This window comes from Neophocaena asiaeorientalis, unplaced genomic scaffold (genome assembly GCF_003031525.2).
Source record: "Neophocaena asiaeorientalis asiaeorientalis breed wild unplaced genomic scaffold, Neophocaena_asiaeorientalis_V1.1 scaffold29, whole genome shotgun sequence".
NCBI lineage: Eukaryota > Metazoa > Chordata > Mammalia > Artiodactyla > Phocoenidae > Neophocaena > Neophocaena asiaeorientalis.
This window is the reverse complement of record NW_020174423.1, coordinates 2519703-2541154: the sequence shown is the minus strand read 5'-3', so window position 1 is coordinate 2541154 and position 21452 is coordinate 2519703. Positions and strand designations below refer to the sequence as shown.

Genomic DNA, 21452 nt, shown 5'->3' with positions numbered 1-21452 from the left:
CAAGTGAGGCAGTCCTTAGACTAGGTCAACCTCCTCTGGGGCACAGAGAAAGTCAAGGAAGGATGAGGAGTGGATCTCATGGGGCAAATAAAAAACACCCAGTCTGGATGTATAAAGAAGAGAATTTGGGAGTCAAGATCTGGTCAGCCACTGTTAGTTATAAAATCTCAGGTATGTCCATTCCTGAGTCTGTGATCTCCACTACAAAATATGGATGATACCACTTACTTCAAATAGATGTTATGAGAAGAAAGTGAAATTGGCACGTGCTAAAACCTGGCACTATGCTAAATGTTAGCTGAAGTGAAATGTAAGACAAGCTTTGTATGTCTAGTACCTAATACAACTTGTAACTTATTGTAGGTGCCTAATAAACACTGGATGAATAAATTATGATGCAGAACACACATAAGTGGAAGTGAGGAACTGAGGATTCCGTTCATATCTTTGCTTTTGGCTTGTTATTGCTGTAAGATTCTCTGTAAGTGACACAACCTTACTACATCCAGCTTTTTAAACTGTGAAAAGAATCTTTACCCCACAAGCGCTACAGCAGCCATCCCCAAGCTTTTTGGCACCCGGGACCGGTTTCGTGGAAGACGATTTTTCCACGGACTTGGGGGGATGGTCTGGGGATGATTCAAGCGCATTACATTTGCTGTGCACTTTATCTCTATTATTATTACACTGTGATATATAATGAAATAATTATACAGCTCACCATGATGCAGAATCAGCGGGGGCCCTGAGCTTGTTTTCACTTGCCACTCACTGATAGGGTTTTGATATGAGTCTGCAAGCAATTGATTATGGTCTCTGCGCAGTCAAACCTCTCTGCTAATGATAATCTGTATTTGCAGCCGCTCCCCAGCGCTAGCATCATATTCTCAGCTCCACCTCAGATCATCAGGCATTAATTCTCATAAGGAGCATGAAACCTAGATCCCTCAAATGCGCAGCTCAAAGTAGGGTGTGCGCTCCTATGAGAATCTAATGCTGCCACTGACCTGACAGGTGGTGGAGCTCAGGCGGTAATGCGAACGATGGGGAGCGGCTGTAAATACAGATGAAGGTTCGCTTGCTCACCTGCCACTCACCTCCTGTTGTGCTGCCCGGTTCCTGCTGTGCTGCCACTGGCAGTGGTCCGTGGGTTAGGGGTGTTGGGGACCCTTGTGCTACAGGATAAATAAGACATGTTGAATATCCTGACATTATCCAACTTCAAGAATTACAGATTTAAAATATTCAACCAATAAACATATCCTAACTACAAATGTTTTAGTAGCATCTACTAACCACCCACATGCCTATGTGATTTAAGACTCATGAAAGGGTATTTGAGATAGAAGGCTAGGCAAAATAAAGTTTATAGACAATAAAGAAATTCATTTACCAAGAGAAAACCCCATTATACTCTTGAATATGTTTCTGCCTCTGTTATTCAGCTAAAATTAGGTTTCTTCTGTTACTTCTTGCAAAGGTAAGACAGAGAAAATCCAATAATTTTGTGTTGATAAATGCTAAGTATAAGAGCAAAGAGTACCTATGGTTTCTGATTTCAATTTCTTTTACTGATGTCTGACACCCAGATGTTCAGCACCTCTAAAACATGAATGTAATAAAAGTAGAATGCAAAAACAATAGCACTGTTGAAGAGAACAGAAAGAGGACTAAGTATAAAGTTGTTTTTGTTTGTTTGAAGTGAGGAGGGAATAGGTACAGAGATTCCCAGCAGTTTCTACTGATCATTAATTCTGGTCACTAGTGAAGCCTGAGCTATCTCATACTCAAGTGAGAATCAAGAACATAAAGAAATGAGACTTTCTATTTTAGATGCTACTAAAATACTATTTTATATTACAAAAGCATAACAGGCCATTAAACTTTTTCAGCCATATATACTTATGTTGAGAGGTTGAGAGAAGATGAGGAATAAAGAAAAAATTTTAATGACTATATATTTGGTATTATATGTGGTTCTCAAATGTTTCCAAGTCACATTTCATTTTCTGTGAACTAACCACATGTTCATATCCTGCTGTTGGTATAAGGCCTTTTATGTAAAGGAACTTTGTTATTATGTGTCAAATAATTTTTTTTAAAAACTGTATGGTAATTTCCAATGTAGGAATTTAAAATTGTGTGTGTGTGTGTGTGTGTTCAAATTAACATACCTTTCTCTTTATGACTTTTGGATTCTATATCTGTCTTGGAACATCTTGCTCACTCCAAGATTATATTTTTAAAATTTGCTCATGTTTCTGGTACTTCTATGATTTGTTTATTGCTTACATCTTTCATCCATTTCAATTTATTTTCATGTTAGGACTAAGTAGAGATCAAAATTTGAGTTTTTCTAAATGGCTAGCTAGTTATCTCAACACCACTAATTGAATAATGATCTCCTTTCTACCTATCTCTGACCTAATTTGGTAGGCTACTTCTTGGTGTATGAATTTCTTGCTACCTAGGTGGTATGGACTTCCAAAATATGTTCTTGAAATAAACTACCCAACAGTTTCATTCCAATTTATGCTCCCACCAACTGGAAAGGTGCTTACTTCCCTGAATTCTCATCAACACCCTATATCATTTCAATAGTTTTTTCTAAGTGGCAAAAAAAAGTAAGTACTTTCATTTCCATTTCTTTGATTGCTAAACAAATTGAACGTTTGTTCACGCTTACAGCCCTCTTTATTTTTTCAATGATTTATCTGTTCATATTTTTTACCCATTTTAACACTGGAACATTAATGGTCCTCTTTGATTTTAAATCTTTCATATTAACTTCCTCTTAATATTTGCCCTTTGTGATTTTTGAAGAAGTTTAAGATGTTTATTTAGTCACATCTACCAAGTTCTTCTTTCATTGCTTTATATGCTTACAAAGTATTTTCTGAGGATAAAATCTATTTATAGACACATTTACCATTTCTGGTACTGTTCATTCCTTCTTGTGGATCCAAGTTTCATCTGATGTCTGATGTCATTTCCCTCCAGCCTGAACAACTTCCTTAAGCATTTCTTGGTGTTGCAGGTTTCCTAGCAATGAATTCTCTCAAGTTTTGTTTATTTGAAAAATGTCCTTATTTCACCTTCATTTTCATGGGTATTTTGTTCTGAATACAGAATTCCAGGTTGATAGCTTTATCCTTTCAGAACTTTAAATAGGTCATTCCATTGTCTTCTGGTCTCCAATCATTTCTGATTAAGTTATCCTTCATTGGTATTGTAATTCCTCTGTAGTAATGTGGGGTTTTTCCCCCTTTGGCTGCATTAACATTTTCTTTCCACCTTTGACGTGCGGCAGTTTGATTAAGATACGCCTAGATGTGGTTTTCCTTTTATTTATCCTAGTTGGGGTTCAATGAACATATTTTTTGCCCGACTGTCTGCTATATCTGTCTCTTATCTCTCTTTCTGCTATTCACATGTTAGTTTTTTGGTTGTTTTTTTTTTCAGTACATGGACCTTTCACTGCTGTGGCCTCTCCCGCCACGGAGCACAGGCTCCGGATGCGCAGGCTCAGCGGCCATGGCTCATGGGCCCAGCCGCTCCGCGGCATGTGGGATCCTCCCGGACCGGGGCACGAACCTGTGTACCCTGCATCGGCAGGTGGACTCCCAACCACTGAGCCACCAAGAAAGCCCCACATGTTAGTTTGATACTGTCCCACTGGCCATCAAGGCTCTGTTCATTTTTGTAATCTTTTTTATCCATTCTTTGGATTGGCAAATTTTGTTGATCTAGCTTCAAGTTCATCAACTTTTTCGTCTTCCTTCTCCAATCTGCTGTTAAATCCATTCAGTAAAATGTTTATTTCAGATATTGTACTTTTCAGTTCTAGACTGTCTATTCTTCTTTATAGTTTCTATTTCTCTGTTGAAATTGCCCATCTATTCAGTCATCATGATCATGCATCTCCCTTTAGGTCACTGAATATATTACAGTTGCTTTAAAGTCTGCTAATTCTGCTAATTTTAGGGTCAGCTACCATTTTGGGGTGGATAGTCTTGACATTAAATCACATTATCCTGATTCTTCACATGTCTAGTAGTTGTCTATTATAAACTGGATTTTGTGGATGTTATGCAGTAGAGACTTTTACAGCTCCTTATCTGCTCCTAAGAGTGAGGATTTTTATTATACCTGGCAGTTAAATCACTGGCTAATAAAGTCAAACTTGTGGAGGCTGGTTTTGTGTTTTAGAATGGGTCTCTGGGCACAAATGTTTAAAACCCCTTAATTTGGTGGGAATCAAACACCAAATTGTCTCCCCTGCAGAGAGTAGCAGGTGAAATCTCTAGTCAGCTTTTTCAACCTAACTGCTATTATTTTCCATTGAGCTCCTTGGAATCTTTCTGCAGAGTTCAGGGGTCACCTAGGTATTTCAGGGGAGTTTTTTCATAGATTTTAGGGCTATCCTACTACAACTCCCTCCTTTCTGGGATTTATCCACTCAATTTCCAGCCATTCTGGCAGTCCCAAATTCCGTCCCTTGACACCTTAGGCCAGTAAGACTTTAGTTTTCTGCTTGATTTTCAGCTGCCCTGTGCTGATTGAACTTTTCCTCAAGAGGAAAGCTGTATACACTTTGGGGGAAAAACATTTGGCGGTTTTCCAAAGGAGACCTTTACCAAAGGATCTGAGATACAGTATTCTTGAATCTGTATACGATGCTGTCATAGGAAATTTTAGCTTAAGCATGCATTAATTCATTATTCTTTATAATCATTAATTCATTTACTTTTTCAACAAATATGTTCAGTGCCTATCATGTGCCAAATGCTCTTCTAGGTGGTAGACATATAATAGTGAACAAGACAGACAAGGCCCTTGTTCTGTGGAACTTTCACTCTAGTGCATTCTAACCAAGCACTGAATAAAAGACATTTCAGACTATGTCTTCCCCAAACAGTAATATTAGTGACTTGGCAAGGATATAAATTATAATAAAGTGATTCCCTTTTTTCATAAGCATAATTTTGAAAGAAAAACGACTTGATTTTATATTTGAGCATATATGATAGTCCCATAATCTGAACAAATATTTATCAATATCCCATTTAAAGCTTTTTTCTAAAAGACTAAATATGTGCTTCTGACAGCACTCTATTTTTCACAGTGACAATGGCTTTCTAGTATAATAAATAGCAGACAATTTAAGTTGTACAAAGAAGAATCACTAGTTATCTGACCAAATGATCTAGTATAGAGAAAATTAATTTAGCTCACTGTGCATAACTTCAGAAACAAATATGGTAAATAAACAGTGGGGGATATCCTTGAAACTTATTCACTTTTTTGGCCTTGCTCTTCCTCTAGTGTTAATTAAAGGTTCCAAAGGCACTGAAAAAAGGAAATATTTATCTTCCATAGCATTTGCTATATACAGAGTTGCAAACAACATAACAAATTTAAATATGCCTAGGTACAATTTGGTAGTACTTGATTACCAAAAAACAGAATTAACTATCATAAGCTATCCTTTGATCGACCACAACTAGAAGTGATGTACTAGAAATGATGTATCTGCACACAAGCTAATTTTGGCCCCAAATAAACAGACCTTTGTACATCTGAACAAGAAGTTCATTAAGAGAAATTTGAGGCATTAAATTACTTGGATTTTCATATACAGCTTTCTCTGAACAGTGATAAATCACTGAAGTTCATTATAATGAAGTTTGATATTGCTCAAAAAGGTTATTTAAATGTTTAAAGTTATTTTATGTCATTCATCTTGTCAATGTCAAATGTGGAAATGTCATATTTTCCTCTAATAAATCTATTCCCCAATATAGCTGGAAATTCAGCTACAGCAGCAGTGCAGGCTCTGGGCATAACTCTTGCTGTCCAAATAATATTAAGGAGACAGACTCTCCTTATAAATCTTATAAAAACTCTGACTCATTAAACATCTCTTAATACAGTCTGTTAAAGTAAAAATATAATAGGCACGATAATAAATTTTGGAGAAGGATAAAAATGCTTAAAAATAGCAGCTAATGCATGGATAGGCTTCAGAGAAATCCATGAAATTTCTAAAACTGTATACTAAATTGTGAATATAGGTATATTCTAGAGATAGAATCCATAGCTTTCAAGAGATTCTCCAAGGAGTCTAAAGTATAACAAACGGTTAACTGCTACTGAAGAGATGGAAGAATTTAATTTGCCAGTAAAAGTTACCATCAGTTTCTGTAAATTGTGTCTGTTCTCACTAATTTATATTATTAGTACAATATTCATAACTATTAGCTCAGTTAGAACATACTTCTATTCCTTTAAGATTTGAAGTTGCAATTCCTTCCAAAAGAGTTAAGTTTGGGGGAACATTAAAAAACAACGTTCATCCCTAAACAAATGTCTCAGATTCAGAATGCAAGAATAAATATAAGGTATGTAGACAGCCTAGAATAACTCATCACATGTTTAAAAAACAAAATCTAACAAGTAAAGGCTAACTGTTGTATATTCAAAGGACAATTGAGTATAAATATAAAGATATTATAAAGCAATAATGTCATCTTCACTTAAAATGGCAATTACCACTGAAAAACTTTTTTTTAAGTTTATCATTCCTCATAAGGTAAGTCAATAACAATATTCCTATTTAAAATGTAACAGGCACAAAGAAGTAAAATGTTTGATGCCCAATGAGAAAGAGTCAGCAATGGTGCTAGAAATACAACCAAAAAGCCTTTTAATTACTGGAATGTCTCCTCAGAAACATGAGCCTATTATACGCAGATCTAAGAAATCTGGGTTCTATAGATAGCTACCAAGTGGTTTTGTGGCTTTAGTGCAGCAATAACCTCTCTGTATCATCTGTGGCAGAGATGATGTTTTATACCCACCTGTTTCATTTTCCTTCCATTTGCAGCTAGATGCAGCCATGTATCCAGTCCTGGCCAGTGCAATGTGAGTACAGTGATGTACTACGCCCTTTCCAGGACTAGCCCCTAAATCATCCTTTCAATCATCCTTTGAGCTCTCTCTCTTCCCTCTTCCCTAGCTGGCTGAATATAGTAATTTTAGTGATTGACTCCAAGTAGGCCTCTGGGGACAGCTGAGTCACAAGATGGAAGGAATTGGGATACCTGAGTCATCCACACGGTTCTCTGTGTGAGTGAGAAATTAACTTTTATAGTGTTCTGCCTGAGATTTTGGGGTTGTCTGTTTCAGACACAACTATCTTACCCAAGATAAGATAAAATGAGGGAATAACTTACGAGTAGCTTGGACGGGAAATTTTTAAAATACTATACAAATATGGGGTAATGATAGCATCTTTTTATTCAGACTGTAAAGCACAGACTTTGGAGTCACAAAGTTTGGGTTCAAGTTCAGATTCTGACACTTATTAGCTAGCTGTGTGACATTGCATTAAATTACTAAGACGGTTTACTCAACTGTAAAGTAGGAATAATAAATAACCTACAGTCCACAAGATTATTACTAGGATTAAATAAAATATATAAAGAATCCAGCATCAGTATGACATATTAATCACTTAACAAATATTAGCTATAACTATTACAAATATCTGAGGAGATGGCACAAATGTAACTGAACCATTTACTGGATAAAACTGTTTAAAAAGAGATTATCATGCTTAAGGTTAGAAATAAAATGAAACAAACTGTTGGCTCTGAAATGACTTGTCTAATGTCATCAGAATAGTTAGCCATTTGCAAGTTTGGAATACATCACTATAATACACGAATTTCTCCAACATAAATATAGTTTTCAGCCTTGTTATGTTTATACAGCTACAAACCTATGACAAGTGGTCTAATATTGAAAATGGGGTAAATAATTTCAACTTAACTACTTTTATATATGGGGGAGGTGGAGGTAACTCAACAGAGCATTAACATAGGCACATATCAGTTTCCAGCAAGTTTTTTGGAAAGTGAATGCTTATCAAGACTCAAATATACTACCTTGAGCTCTATCCTTAACATAATTCCTATGATCGCCTAGAAACATAAACTGAAAGTTCAGAATAAACTATTCCCATATGCCACAAAGCCTCCCCAAAGAGATAGTTCTTAAACAGCTTCACAAACATACACCTGCTACATTTATCTATTTAAGCCTATTCTTGTTTGGGAGGTAGAATAGAATGGTACTACGTGGTTTTAATAATACTCATTACAAATAATACTCATTACTCAATCCATTACAAAAATAAGCTGCTGGGGCTTCCCTGGTGGCGCAGTGTTTGAGAGTCCGCCTGCTGATGCAGGGGACATGGGTTCGTGCCCTGGTCCGGGAGGATCCCACATGCTGAGGAGCGTCTGGGCCTGTGAGCCATGGCCACTGAGCCTGCGCGTCCGGAGCCTGTGCTCCGCGGCAGGAGAGGCCACAGCAGTGAGAGGCCCATGTACCGCAAAAAAAAAAAAAAAAAAAAAAAATTCCCCAAAAAAAAAAAAAAAAAAAAAAAATCTGCTGCAGAAAGAAAAAGCATTATTCATTCCATTTTCCAATTAAAGAAAAAACATTTAAAACATTTTGACTAGCCCATTCCAGGCACTCTTTGTTCAGAAGGGCAAACAATACACCAATAGGGAGAAGGTAGGAAAAGCATAGTGCAAAACGATGGGTATGATAAGAGGGCCCAGAGACATGAAAAAATTTTTAAATAGGTTTAAAAAAGATATCCAACTGCCAAAAAATATTTTTGAACTGGTTAAAATACTCATTGCTATACATCAACAGAAGGGAAATATTAACCTAGTCTGATATTAGTCAAGACTGTCTACTTTTTGAATTTCAACTTCCTTATTTGAAAGCTAAAGTGATTGGATGAGGTAATGTCTAAGGCCCCTTAGTTCTGAAAGACTATGATTCTAATATACAAATATATAGACAGCTGTAATACATACCATACTCTACGGTTAAAAGTGGACAATTAATATTTCTGTTCTTTTAAAAATATCTCCAAATTCTCTACCGTGTTGGTATACTCTTTGGTCTTAGTAAATCCAGTGTAATGAGTATTATCTTTGCAAACTGAATTTTACCGGTTTCATCACTAATCTGAATAATTCTACTATTTGGACAATTACAAATATTAAATGTTTGGGCTAATTTTGTCCTTACCATTTTTTCTGGAAGTTGTATTTTGTTTTTTTTTAATAAAAAGTATTGATAACAGCAGTATCCTGCCTCTCCAATTTTGGAATTTCATTTGTCACTTTCTCCTAAAGAACATGAGGGGTGGGGAAGGAGGAAACCTCTGGTTAGGGTAAATCAGTGTGTGTGTGTGTGTGTGTGTGTGTGTGTGTGTGTGTGTGTGTGCGCGCGCGCGCGTGTGTGTGTGTGTGCGCGTGTGTGTGTGTGTGTGTGTGTGTGTGTGCGCTTAATTTTATGACGTATGTACATAACTAGGTAGGGCACAGGCTGGAAGAGCTATTTGATTATAAGTTCTAAAAGCTATTTTTAAAACTTTCTTCAAATTATAAAGTAATTCTCAGAAGGAACAATATCTCTTGGGAAACAAGAGGCACAATAAGCAACATGTGTCTATTTTCCTTTGGAGACACAGCATTCATAGAGCTTCTCTCTAAACATGTCCCCCGAAAATAAAATCAAAACTGAAATACAAATGAAATATTTCTTAATTTTATAGGGGAAGAAAACAAGTAAGGGAATATTTTCTAAAGAAAGCAGAAGAATCTAGGTAAGAATTACACAACAGGTAAACAATCATAAAGGTTTTTCATTGTTATGGCTTTCTCATTAAGAATTCAAAAGAAACAAGATAGATTTAACTATATTTATAAAACATACTATTAAATTAGATGTATTAGTTATTTAACTATAGGAAGCATCAACCTAAAGACCAATTTAAAAAATCAGCAATCAAGAGACAGAGAGGATCTCAAATAAGTCATGGAGATACAAAAAATGAAAAGGATACAAACCTGGAACTGTTTCACAAATACTAGTCATGCACAGGTGCATCTGCTAGCTAGATACCATTTGCTTTTCTCAGAACACTGCATCAACTTTATTTGGCTGTGGAACCTATCCTTCTAGTGCCACTAATGTTCCAATCTAACCTTACATTTTATAAGTGAGAAAACTGTATTCTAGAGCTACTCAGTCGAATGTATCGTCACTAGCCATATGAGACTACTTAAGTTTAAATTAATTAAAATTAAAAAAAATTAAACTCCAGTTTCTCAGTTACACTAGTCACATTTCAAATACTGTACAGCCATATGTGGCCACTGGCTACCATACTGGACAGTGCAGGTCTAGAATGTTTCCATCACTGCAGAAAGTTCTATTGGATAGTGCTGGTCTGGAGATTATTTGATTTATCTATACAGCTAATGTGGCAGAGCCAAAGTCTCAGTCCTCTTTCTACTACTTTACTTCCTCCACAAGACGTTCATTAATCACCTGGTTTCTGAATTATCACGTTGGTCTTTTGTTAAGTTCTGCTTACAAACATCCATTTGCTTCCCACAGGTAAACAAACTTTAAGCTTTACATGGCATTCCGCAATCTTAGTCTCTCACCATTCTCCTACATTAAAAACACACTCTAGCCAACTGGTCTACTTGTTAAATATATCAACAAAACATAGTTTCACCTCCATGATGTTTCCTATGTCTTTGTCTCTGCCTGAATACTCTTTTCCACCTTCTCTGCTCTGCTTATTTTGAACTCCTACTCTTCTTTCAAGGCCCAACACCTACCTTATTTCCACAAATCATTCTAGGTCAGTAATTACAGATAGAACTACTAAAAATTGTTTCATGCTTTTATATAGAAGTTTACAATTTTCTAAATACTTCACTTAAATATTTTACTGTGATTCTTTGCTAGAATGTGGGAAAAAAGTTAAGCAGAGTAAAGGTAATCAAGAGTGTGTGTACGCGTGGCACTGATTACAATTTTTTAAAGGGTGATCAGAGCTTACTGAAAAGATGACACTTAAACTAAGACTTGAAGGGAGTTAGCCACGAGGAAATCTGAGGAAAGAGCCTCCAAGGCAAAGGCAACAGCCACAGCAAAGCCTTAAGGTAGGAATGTGCCTGGTATGTTCAAGGAATAGCCTAGAGGCCAGAATGCGGCCAGAGGGAAGTGAGCAAAAAAAGAATATACGAGATAGGTCAGAACGTTATGGGACCAGGTTGTGTATGGCTTTATAGACCACTCTAAGAACTACGGCTTTTATCCTAAGCGAGATGGGCAAACTTAGGGGGCTTCTAAACAGAGACAGTTTAGAATCTGAATAATTTTAAAGGATAATTCTAGTGTTAAGAATAGAATGAGAAGAAAGAAGTAAGGACAGTAACATGGAGAACAGTTTAAAGGCTACTGCAATACTCTAGGAGAGAGATGATGATGGGCATAAGGATATCTTTTGAAACTAGAACTGACAGAATTTCCTGATGGATTCCAAGAGGATTTTGCCCTGATTAACCAGAAGGCTGAAACTGCTGTCCACTGAAATGGAGAAGGCTGTGAAAAGAACAAGTTCAGGGAGGAGCTAAGAGCAGGGGTTCATTTTCAGACATTTAAGTTTGAGATGCCTTTAAATCTTAGGTGAGAATGTACAGCCAAATACCCACATGACAGGCCTGGAGTTCAGGAAAAAAGTCTGGCTTAGAGATAAAATTTTGGGAAGAGTTGTTATACGAATGGTGGGTATAATCACAAGCATGGATGAAGTCCCCAGAGGAATAAATAAAGAAGGGTAAGGACTGAGCCCTGTGGCATTCCAACTTTAAGATATAGGGTAGAAGAGGAGGCTCCAGTAAAGGAGATAGGGAAGGTGGAAGGAATCATGCCCTCATGAGACAAAACCTCTTGGTCTATCCCATCAGTATTACACTTGCCCCCTCCCCTAAATATAAACTGTATCTTAAGAACGACCTGAGAGACAATAACAGTGTATCTTACATGATATAAGCTATTTCTTAGGCCTGTTCAGACTTGAGGGTATTAAGACACTTCCTCTGATACTTCTCAAAACGGATAAGAATTCTAAAGGAAGGGCTCTCTGGCCTCTGAGAGTCACAATGCATAATACAAAACAAAGGTAAGCACAGATCTTTTTACTTTTGACTGTATATTAGTTTCCTGTTAACAACTTACTACAAAGTGGGTGACTTAAGACAACAGAAATTTATTCTCTCACAGTTCTGGAAGGTAAAAGCCTCAAATTCAGCAGTGTTACGATCCCTTTGGGGGTTCAGGAGAATCTGTTCTTTGCGTCTTCCAGCTTCTGGTGATTACAAGCATTCCTTGGCTCGTGGCCACATCACTCCAGTCTCTGCCTCCATGCCTCACATTGCCTCCACCTCTTCTGTGCATCTTCCCCTCTTCTGTCTATCTGTAATTTCCCTCTGCTTTTCCCTTATAAGGACAACTTGCCATTGAATTTTGGACCCCTCAGATAACTTGGGATGATCTCCTCATCTCAAGATCCTTAACTACATCTGCAAAGACTCTTTTTTCAAATAAGGTATCATTCACAGGTTCCAGAGATTAGTATGTGAACATCTTTTTGAGGGCCACCACACAATCTACTACATGACTCCAGAAATTTTTACTAAGGTCATCAGTAAAGTGTGTTATGTTTATGCAAAAAGCCAAAGGATGTTCATCTATAATTTTTTAAAAGTTACTATTATTATTATTTTTAATGAAAGGATATGGCTATAAGGAGATACCTATTTGATTTGGCTACGTATTTGATTTAGCTGTATTTGGCTATGTGTAACTGCTTACCAGGTAACCACTGCAACCCCTGGTTTGGATAAAAGAATCAGTTATTGTGTTATATAGTACATATCCTGTACTATAGGATGTGATGATAGACTTTTCTAAATGTTTGCTTTATTTTCCCCCACTTAAATGCACTTAATCAGTCCCCACTCTCTCTTCCCAAAGGACCTTATTTCATGATTTTGATTTAAGGATGCCTATGTAAGAAGTGTAGGTTATTCATGCAAACAAAAACTGAAGGATAAATTAGTTAAGGCAATATTTAAATAGATCAGAGGTTTAAAATCTGGTTCTGGAGCAGACCTAGTCACCTCTCCTGACTCAATGTTACAGGAGCATCTTGTATTGATTCATTCATTGTAACTTATTCCAGTGTGGGAGGTAACAGGACCTCCGCACCAGTAGTCTCATGGGTACTTTTTCCTTCTGTTTTTATACTGAGATTTGCTATGACAAGTTACTAATAACTTAAAAATCTATTTTGTAATAGTCTTGTCTGAGTAGTTAAGAGTGTTTCAAAGACATAATTTATACTAATCAAATGAAACAGATGATAGCACATTCTCCCTCATTTTACAGACAGGGAAAGAGAGTGAGGCAGAGCCATTTTGGGAAAGTTGTACAAATGAAAGAAGTCAGGTATCCTGACTTTCAATCCAACTCAGTAATTCCAATTCAATGACATATGTGCTTCTGTATTTGGACTCAAAAGACATGTTAGAAAGAGACTATCAAAAAAGACAAAAGAAGAGACTATCAAAAAAGACAAAAGAATTTCTGTGGAAAGGAAAAAACATTTCATACAAAATACTCCTAGAGCTGTGCTGTCCAGTGTTAACCACATGGTGGATTGAAGACTTGGTATGAATAAAAGAATGTAAAGTCATTCACTAATACATGCTGAGACAATAATGTTTTGTATATGTTGCATTAAATAAAATATACCATGAAAATTAATTTCACCTGTTTCTTTTTACTTTTAATGTGGCTAACAGGAAATCTTAATTTATGACTTACATTATATTTCTATTAGATAGCCCTGCTATAGAGAGAGTTATGAAATAGTTACAATACATAACTTTATTCAATTAGCAAATATTTATCCAACACCTATCATTGTCAAGCCTTATGCTAAGTGCTGAGACCTTAAGAGTGAACAAAGATTATGGTCCCTGGCATCATACAGTTTACATTATCTCCTACACTTCTACTGCACATTTCATATGTATTATCTCATATGCATAAGAATAACTTAGAGTACTTCACCATTTGGGGAGCAAATGCCAATACCTGACTTAGAAATCACAAAATATAAATCATCAGCAGATTTATAGTAATGGCCATCTACTTTTGTGATACATTAGTTATATTATTATGCTATATACGATTCATCTGGAAGCTTAACACTATCTCACTCCCTATAGCTTCTCCTGGTTTCTTGTTCCTTCTCTCTAACTAGTTTGCTCCCTCCTACGGCTCATCTCTACCAGAAGTCTCTACAACTAGCAACCTTGCTTGCTATTCACATTACAGCAGGACTGTTTATACTTTCAGGGGTCTCCAGAGGAGGACAGAGGTCGAAAATGTTAAGTGTACATAATTTTAAGGGTCTAAGTTCAGTTTTTTTGAACCCAAGACTGAGGTTTGAAGTTTCTTTTCGGCTTAAACAAACTAGGGTGATTTCTGAGGATTTTGCTTCAAAATTCAACGCACAAATGTATTTGAGGGGTAAAACAACTCCTTATTAGTTTTATCCTACTGAGGATTTCACAGAAGAAAACTCTACCCGGGGAGGGGGAAGGGGAAGCTGGGACAAAGTGAGAGAGTGGCACAGACATATATACACTACCAGATGTAAAACAGATGGCTAGTGGGAAGCAGCCGCATAGCACAGGGAGATCAGCTCAGTGCTTTGTGACCACCTAGAGGGGTGGGAGGGAGACGAAAGAGGGAGGGGATATGGGGATATATGTATACATATAGCTGATTCACTCTGTTGTACAGCAGAAACTAACACACCATTGTAAAGCAATTTACTCCAACAAAGATGTTAAAAAAAAAATGCTGGTATACTCACACACAAAAAAGGAAACTCTACCAAGAAGGACTTCAAAAAATTAACAAGTAGCATTTCTCAAGTAAATGACTTTTGAAAGAAAATAGTAGGTAACATCAATAGAACAAGAATGTATAATGCTTTTTAGGCTAATATCCTAGCTTTCAAGAAAATGTCATTAATAAACTAATTGTTCAGGTTTTATTGACAGCTACAAAGAGAGCAATACAAGCAAAAACTACTTTATCAAAAGGTGCTAATTTTTCTCAGTTTAATACAGAAAGTATTACTGACATATGACAGCTATTGAGAAACGAAGTATCCAAGTTTTAAACACCCAAAATGATTTCACTGCCTTTTTTCTACCGTCATCTGAAATACAGATGTGTTTAGCAAAGGAACAGTATCCCACAGTCTTTAGCTGTGCAGGTGTGGTTATATATATAGTTGTTTCAGGGTTATACAAAACTAACAAAAGCTGGTACCTCATGACTTAAAAATTAAAAAGCCAAAGAAAAATAATAATTACTCCTGACTGGAGAAAAAAAATCACCTAAGGAAAATTTAGGTGATCTCCATAAGTAATCAGATTAACATTTTGCTTAAAAAAAGATCAAACCAAAACCTTTAAGCTAAAGTACTTCATGCATGACCATGGGTCCTTTCAGACCATCATTAAACTACTAGTGCTAGTTTGCCAAACACAATGCCAATACAATCAAATATAAATTTCAAAATTCAACCTTTTTTTGGCCTTCAGCCTAAAATGGCCTAATTTTTACATGGGCCTTAAATGATAAAAGATCATAAAGCTTAACACGAAACCAGCCTGCATTTGACAATCAACTGTCACTTGTTAGAAGCATCAGAAAAACAAATAACAATTCTCTAAGATTTCCTTTATAACCTGAGTAGGGAAGAAATAGAAAGAGGCAATTCAGATATAAATGCAACAAAATTTATCCCTAGCTTACTCTCTGCCCAGCACCTGACCAGAGATTTTGACGTGTTATCACAAATATTTGTCTTCCTTCTCCTCCTTGAAAAATTCAGAAAACTACGTTTTTCAATCCTCAGCGCCCTCCAGATTGGGGGGGTGGGGGTGGGGCAGTGTGGGCAGGGATGATTAGAAACCAAAGAATTTCTGTGATAAATCTAAGGAAGTGTTATGGATAAAATGAGAACCTGCCATAATATACAAGAGAGTCTTTCAAATGATAAAAGAGTTTGTTTTAAATTACCTATATTTAATTCCATCTAACAACCCCGGGAGAATAATATCTTTCAATCTGATCCCATTGAAGAGAGGCGACTCCAAGTGTCTTAATTCACAACTGCAAAAATATGACCTTATGACTTCCTCTATTTCAAATGTGTGAAGTACATTTATTTTCCACTAAAATGCTGAAGTAGCTTTAAAAACAGACAATAATCTTAGTATCTTTCATGTGTTAAGTAGAAAAAAACAGTTTCATTTAACCAAGTAAAAAGGCACCCAAAATTCTACAAATCACCACCAAAATTTTAAAAATTCCAATACTGGTCTGAAGACAGTAAAATGGACCATTCTTTATATAAACTCTAATGCTCAACTGAGGCGTCATTCAAACGAAACAACAATATTTCAAGTAGCTACTATCTGAAGACTAAAAATTGAGTTGTGTTTCAATTCCTAAAATAATGTTACAGTTTTAAAAGTTAATCTTACTGGAATCCTCCTGGAAGTCACAGATATTGAAAAACTACACTAACATTAGTTGCCAAATGTAATTTTTTCCTCAGAAAGACACCTTGTGGTGACATTAAAATAGTTTTTGAGGACACATGAAATTTAAATTTCAGTTACACTGTATACAATAATAGAAAGAGGAATAAAACTAACAAATAAAAAGGGTTTTTGTTGTTGTTGTTGCATAATGTGGTTTAGGTCCCAAGACTTAATTCTAGATCTTTACCATGGAATTGCACGTAGCAAGCAAAGAACATTTGAAAATAAGCGTCAACAATAGATCATCGCCATCTTCTAAATAGAAATATTTACATTTTGATTCAGTTCTGACAGTTGGGTGTTAAGGAAGCATAAACAAGCCAACATGGTAATAACAGTTTGACTCATAAAGATGCTCATTAAGATGGTTAATGGCAAAACCGAAAATGAAACTTGGGCATACCGTCAGATTTCACATAACAAAAAGGGTCAAGGAATTAGGTTAAAATAAAAAATACATATGTATAAATAAAAAGACAGCCATGTTACTACCAAAAAAAGAGAAGAAAAGAGAAGAAAAGTGGAACGCTAAGGAAAAATCACATTTTAAGGCAACCGATCAGAGGAAAGGATTGCTTTATTCCTCCACCGTTTACTAACATTTAATACTAGCGTTTGCAGCCAACACCTGGGTTTGAAAACTGCAGAGGCATTTAAATGTTGTTCTTTCCAACGTCCACCCAACAGGACGTTCCGCAACATTTTGAATAGTAAATATTAACCAGAATAAAACATCGTTCGTATATTTCCACCTTCAAGAGCTAATGGGAAAAAAATAAGACCTTTCTTTCTCCCATATGTAGCCTTAACCATTCTTTCCCCTCTTTTATTTACTGCCCTTTGTCGCGAGGTTAATGAACCCTGAACTTATTTTCCTTCTTCCCATTAATGAAAAGGGTAGGGGGGAGGGCAACGGCAGAGGGGAAGCCAAATGATAGGAAAAACTGGAAATTAAAAATAGTGGCATTATTGGCTTGGATGAAGACCGAGAACTCCCTGAAGGTTTAGTGTGAGGGAGACAATCCTGGAGGACCCCTCTTAAGACATACTTCACCCCAAGACCCCACCATTTTTCGTCTAACTTCTGCTTTTGCAGGGGGTGGCAGTCCCCCGGATGAACGTTCCCCAGTGCCTGCCTCTCTTTTCCCCGAAGCCTCCAGCCGCAGGGGGTGGGGGGCGCTGGCCCCGGCTCCGAATTTGCAGCGAGGCCCGGAAATCAGTCCCGTTAGAGCCGATTTCACCCATCAGGAATGCGCTCCGCCCCCGCCACCTCCCCGCCGCGGCCGCCCTCCGCGTCGCCTGCTCCAGGGGCTGGGGAAGTGAGGAGGGGAGCGCCGCCTCCGCCCGTCACAACACCGCCGGGTCGGCCGCCCTCGCCCCAGACTGCTCGGGCCAGGAGGACAGAGCTCGGGGCGTATCCCACGCCTCCCCTCCGCCCGCGCGGCCGAGGGAACGCCAGCGCCGGGGCCAAGCCGGGGACGCGGAACCAGCCCGAGGCCTGACCCCCGGGCCGCCCCGGCCCCGCGCCGAGCACGAGCAGGGGCGCCTTTCCCGTGGGATTTCCGAATCCATTTCCGTCCCGGGGAGGGGCGCAAGGGTAGCAGCCGGAGCGCCGCGTGTCGGAAACTGGAGCCGCCCCTGCCCTCTGGCTCCCGGGCGCAGCTTCCCCCCGTACCCGCCCGTACCTTCAACTCCTCAGGGAGACGCAGGGCGCAGGGCTGCGGGCGAGCAGGCCCATCTCCTGGCGGCGGCAGCAGCCAAAGGAAGTACGGAGGAGGGTTCCTCAGACCCGCCAAGGCGCCTCTCAGCTGGGGCGGGGGGAACGGAGAGGAGGGGTCCAGGCTGCCGCTTTCCCGGACTCCTCCTCCGCAGTTCTGTCTTGACTGCTGTTCCCGGGAACCAGCGCCGCAACTGCCATTCTCCCCCTCCCTCAGCCCCCGCTGTCTCCGCCCCCTCCTCCCACTCCTTCCTCCCGCCCCCGCCCCGCCCCTGCGCACCGCCCGCGTGCCTTGCGTCATGGCGTCACGCCCACCCGGCCCGTCGCGGGCGGCTCTGGGACGCGGCTGTTCGCTCGCTGGTGTTCGCTCCGCGCACGCCCGGGAGCTCCCCGCCAGCGACTTGGGCTGCTGGGAGTGTGGCCCCTCCCCCCTGTCTACCCGCCCGCGGCTATCAGCGGCCCTTCCTGCCCATCATCCGGCAAGACTTCCCCGAAGTGGGCCGGGCTGTGGGGCAGGTGTCTCCTCCAAGAACGGGTGGGAGTGGCTGGAGGTGTAGGGAGATGCTGGACTTGCGGAGCCGGCTTTCGGCGTTTCGCACGCCATTATTCATTCCTTTGTGTTCTCACGGTTCACCTGCTAGATTGGCAGCCCCAGGGAGAGCAGGGCCGTGGTGCTGCAGCGAGTTTCAAACCTCTCCGGGAGGAAATGTCCTTCCCTCAGGGTGGCGGCTCCCCACCAACCCCCTTCTTTTAACAGACCTTAGTTTTCCGCAGGGGCTGCTAGGAACAGCCCTTAGCCACAGTTGAACACCTTGCGTGAGGGTTCGGAGAATATCTTCCACTCACCTCTTTTTTTCCCACTTGATATCACAGAGTCCCTTAAGAATTCAGAATTCATATTTCAGTTATGTTTGATACCTTCTGAATTACTTTAATCCGCTTTATCCGTTACACCCCCCATATCCTTGAAGCCAGCCATACCCCCTTTGAATTTTTTAACCTACACATGACTGGGCATCAGTTCATCTTCGTTGAATAAACACATTCAGTCCATTCCTTCCTAGTTGATTTCAAGATTTAGTCACTCTTTGGAATACTGAGAAACAGGAATGTGATAGATGCTGGACAGAATGTCCTTTTGCCATCTGTTACTTAACTAAATATATCCCCCTATCAATCCTTATTTTAGTGTATCTAATTTAAATTAGAAACAAACCAAGGAGCCATGGTCTTTCAGAGGGTACTTGGTATCTTTGGTAACCCAGTAAATATTTACCAATTAGACTAAACAAGGTTTCTAAGCAGTTTAGGTCTAAGTATATTTGACCACAACTCTTAAAGGAAGTAATGATGGGTATGTTCATTTTCATTTATCAGAAAGTTTTAAAGCTGTTATATATTCCTTTAAATGCTATTTGGAGGCTGCCAGCAATTTAATCAGTGGGATACTTTAAGCCTACAGGTAATACAAGAATAGTAAGTTAAATGGATTTATGGGATGGTACCCATCCATAATATAATCCTTCCTGTAAATATATCAACATGTTGAACAACATTTCAGAACTGATGGGGCATTGTCTTGGAAGGGAGTTTTGAGTAAAGAGTCTGTGCAGAGTGGGAATGGTCTTGTACTCTGTCATAATTTCTGGAGATGCCTTTCCCTGTCATCTTAAAAACTAGAGGGATTTCCTGTTCTTCACTAGGGCAACGTAAATCTATTAAAGAAATATCTATTGAACATCTCCACTCAAATCCCCACAGGCACTTCAAACTAAGCCTGTCCAAGACATAATTTGTTATCTTTTTCTCAAAACTTGCCTCTCTCTTTTACCCAGGCCCAAGCCAGAAATCTAGGATTCTTCCTAGGCACCCTCCTTTTCATCAGTTCCAGTTTGTAGTTAACCACCAAGTCCTGCTTATTGCATGTCCTAAACATCCTTGCACTCACTCTCTTCTATATCCCCCTTCTGCCTTTGGGCAGTGGTTTCACCTTGGGCTGCATGATAGAATCTCCTCTGGAGCTTTAAGAAATATCCTGACACCCAGGCTGCATCCACCAATTAAATCAGGGGCCCTGAGGATGATGCTCAGGCATCAGTATTTTTCAAAACTACCCAGGTGATTCCAATGCAGAGCCAAGGTTGAAAACCACTGGAGGGCCTCATCATTTCTCACTGGATTGCTGCAAAAGCATAATAATTGGCCCCAGGTGCCTTCATTTTTGGCAGCATTCTCCCTTCTTTCCCTACTCTTTTAATTCATTCAATTTCAATTCAATAAATATTTATTGGGTGCCTAGTTCAGGCAGAGAGTTTTGCTGTTATTGAAACTGGGAATACAGCGATGAAAAAGACAGGCCTTGTTTCTGCTCTCATAGAACATATATTCTGGAGCACAGAGTTGGGGAAGGCAGAGTAAATAACAACAGAGACATAAACAAAAGGAAATAAATTTACCAGAGTAACATATAGAAACCAGGGAGCCTGTTACTTCAGTTTGGTGTCTCAAACTAAAGTCCACTCCTCTGACATTTGAGCTGGTTCTATTGGGTTGGCCAAAAAGTGCCTTCGGTTTTTAAGTTTAAAAAAAAGGCATTTTTCATTTTCACCAAGAACTTTACTGAACAACGTATTCACCCTTTTGTTCCACTACCTTCTGCCATTTTTCAGGCAACTTCATAATTCCATCTTCCCAAAACTTATTATCTTTTTGAACAAAGAACTGTTCCAGGTGCCTTTTACAGTCTTCCAGGGAATTGAAATTTTTTCCATTAAAAGAAATTTGTAAAGACCTAAATAAGTGGAAATCCAAAGGTGCAATGTCTGGTGAATACAGCAGGATGAATCAGAACTTCCCAACCAAGCTGTAACAGTTTTTGCCCGGTCATCAAAGAAACATGTGGTCTTGCCTTATCCTGATGGAAGATTATGCGTTTTCTGTTGACTAATTCTGGATGCTTTTCATCGAGTGCTGCTTTCAGTTGGTCTAACTGGGAGCAGTAATTGTTGGAATTAATCATTTGGTTTTTCTGGAAGGAGCTCATAATAGAGGACTCCCTTCCAATCCCACCATATACACAACATTACCTTCTTTGGATGAAGACCGGCCTTTGGCGTGCTTGGTGGTGGTTCATTTCGCTTGCCCCACAATCTCTT

The 21452-nt window shown here is 38.9% G+C and overlaps 1 protein-coding gene across 4 annotated transcripts in view; it reads right to left on the bottom strand.

Annotated features, from left to right (window-relative positions):
- The window catches only part of RNF19A (ring finger protein 19A, RBR E3 ubiquitin protein ligase), a 57658-nt gene extending 39136 nt beyond the window's left edge, over positions 1–18522 (bottom strand). For 2 of the 4 annotated variants that reach the window (XM_024756551.1, XM_024756555.1), the window contains exon 1: positions 18266–18504. The gene's annotated coding sequence lies outside the window, so the exon portion shown is untranslated. Of the gene's footprint in view, positions 1–1097; positions 1176–18265 lie in introns of all 4 variants that reach the window. The other 2 variants (XM_024756552.1, XM_024756553.1) reach the window with 2 other exon arrangements.
- Between the last annotated feature and the right edge of the window lie 2930 nt (positions 18523–21452).